This window comes from Lissotriton vulgaris, chromosome 6 (assembly GCF_964263255.1).
Source record: "Lissotriton vulgaris chromosome 6, aLisVul1.2, whole genome shotgun sequence".
Lineage (NCBI taxonomy): Eukaryota > Metazoa > Chordata > Amphibia > Caudata > Salamandridae > Lissotriton > Lissotriton vulgaris.
The window spans coordinates 1,533,592,478-1,533,595,577 of NC_141694.1; positions in this window are offsets into that span (position 1 = coordinate 1,533,592,478).

Genomic DNA, 3,100 nt, shown 5'->3' on the forward strand with positions numbered 1-3,100 from the left:
AGGGCAGACTGAACTAAACAAAAATACAAGCAGTAGCGTATTGGCGTTGTATTAAAATGCTATGTTTTTGGGCAAATCACTTAATCTCCCTGTGCTAACCATAAATACATGTGTCTTTGTGCTATGTAACTGGTGAATATGTAAAGCACTGCAATACTTTATGTGCGAAAGAGAGGTATTTAAAACTGCTTTAGAAAAATGGGTGCCACTCGCAGCGGTAGTTTGTGCCGGGTTGCTGATTGACTGTGAGGGAGTACCTGGAACCACCTGAGCCGTGCCTTGCCCCTCCCACACCGCCTACTTCGCCGCTCACGGCCCCCGCTTTGCGGGAGCCGCTCGCAGCGGTAGTTTGTGCCGGGTTGCTGATGGACTGTGAGGAAGTACCTGGACCCACCTGGACCGTGCCTTGCCCCTCCCACACCGCCTACTTCACCGCTCGCGGCCCCCGCTTCGCGGGAGCCGCTCGCATCGGTAGTTTGTGCCAGGTTGCTGATTGACTGTGAGGGAGTACCTGGACCCACCTGGGCCGTGCCTTGCCAATCCCACACCGCCTACTTCCTTGGACACGCTTCCGCTAGGCGGGACGCGCGCCGGGCCAAGGGCGGGCCCGTTTTAGCCCGTTCGAGGTCGCGAGAGGCTGGGCTGGGCCACATCTCTTAGCTCCATCAAACGGGACCCAGTGCCAATCGAGAGACTAGTAAGTGGATTTACCCTTAAAACTGTGTTGGGGCAATAGAACCAAGTAACACTCTTAGGTAAAGCTATGGCCACACGGGAGGGACGGAACAGGAAGGCGGGTGGAGAAAGATCCGTTGTAGGAACACATGACCAATTTATCATGAGGGCCTCATCTGTTCTAGCCCATGAGGTTGAAATTACAGAGCGAAGACTCTCTATGGACCTAGTTTTTACAAAGAGGTCGTCTCTGGGGCAGATAACGAATATCCCCTCACCACGAGAACTCAAGGACCTCCTACCCCGCTATTGCTACAGTCGCCGAGCAATAGCCTGCAATCAAAAGTCTGCCAAGTAAAGGAAAAGGTGATGACCGGTAATGAAGCATTCCAACCTACTCTTAAAAACATGGTAGTATGTGAAGATCTTGTCCACAACCAGTCTACTATACCTGTGAACCACAACCAAGGAGCAATCCCCAAAAGTAAGAGAGGGAGAGTGCAGCAGAAGGGGAGGAACCCCAAAACCACTAAACTCAGTAAACCGGGTGAAAACTCATTTGTTGTTTCGGCTCCCATCGCGAATAACTCATCATCTACTCAAGGAACAAATACTGAAACCTGCAATGGAAGTATCATTGGCGCACCTATAACGATGATTGACTATCTGTCAAATCTGAGTATTTTGATGACATCATTGTTTGAACCCATCCTAACTAGACTTACCTCAATTGAAAAGAAGCTAGTCTAACTTGAGTCCTCTATGTCCTCTGTTTTAAGTGTGACAAGGAGTAGTTTACAATCGGCGGGCACGATAATGCTGTTTCAAGGGTGGGTAATGGTGGGGGGGAGCAGTCTCCATTATACCAGGGGATTCGAATATCTCTTCAAATGCCGGTATGGGCTGTGGTGCAATTGATCAAAACTCTGAGAGGTTAGAAAGAATTCCTCCACTCCTTCTAGCAACCACAACACAACAGGGTGACTTAAGTATTGGTACTAGCGACCCCCAGGGCCAGCCCCAGCCTCAGTCCCAGTCACTCGACTCCGATTATAGGGTAAAACAGAATGGGAAGGGGGTAGAAAGTGTATACCATCATTTAGACCTCCCCCCAGAGTGCGCGCCATATGTTGCCGTTCTTACCGGCGTCCCAGAACTCAAGTAAGGGCAGTTAGAAACTTATGAGCAACTGAGGAATAAAACAACGTGCTGGCTAAATGCTAATAGACCACTGCCCACAGACACACAATCTAATATTTTGTTTGTAAGACGGGTGGGTTGGGTTGGACCCAAAAAGAAAAATACTACAGGGGACTGTATTGTCATCAATTTTAAGGAAACAAGGGCAGCCAAATATGCCTGCTGGGGCGTATCGGTAAATCCATACTGTCCCATTCAGGTGAGAGACCTAAGCTATTTCTATATTCCCTCAGACCCCATGCCTACCCTAGGGAATTTTAAAATGGTGAGAGGAAGGAGGAGGCATCCGGGAAGGAATACAACATGCAACAATGGGAGTCAACATTTCTCTATCCCCCTGTATAATAGGTTTGCTCGACTTGACTCAGTGGATTGACGGATCCAAGGTGATATAAAGCAGGTCGTCACTCTGGTTGGACAGATGGTCCCCCTTCTATCGAAGGGGCCCCAGGGATGCCAATGAATCCTCAAGTACTGAGAAAGTAGGGTTTCTTTCTACTGAAGAATCATTTACAGATGATAATAGAGTTGAGGGTTCCTCCCTAGAACCTACCAAGGCTTTGACTAATACATTCTGCATAGTCACCTCCTCTCCTGAAGCCTATCCCCATCTTCCAATTTCTGTGGATGACTCATGAGTCCAAGATAGTTCAGGTCCTGAGGGTAATACAGGGACCACATCAGAAAACATCATTGAAGGTCTAAAATTACTTTCTTGGAATACAGCGGGCCTTGCGTCCAAACTCGTCCTATCTAATTAGGGGGATTTTGTTGACTCTCACAGGATTTGCCTCCTCCAAGAGACCTGGTCCCTGACTCCTGTCCATAGAGTGGGCTTTGCAACCTATCATGGAACCAGCCTCTAAGGGACCCAAAGGTAGGCCCTCGGGGGGACTGTGCATCTGGTTGGAATCCATCTTGGCTTAACGGTCAAAAGACTGGATACACATTGTCCCGACATTATCTGTATTCTTTTGACAACTAAGAATTCAGAAAAACGGGCACTCATAAGCATCTATTCACGTCCAGTACAGTATGGATGGACTTCCCGCGCAATAGAATCCCTGAATGGTTTTTTAAAATCCCTCCCGGGTGATACTCATCTTGTAATTGGTGGGGATTTTAATTGCCATTACAACCCTTGAATGGCATAGTCCAACCAATTACCGCTGATGAGGATGCTACACAATCTGCACCTCCGCCAAATACATACCCTGCTAAGGGG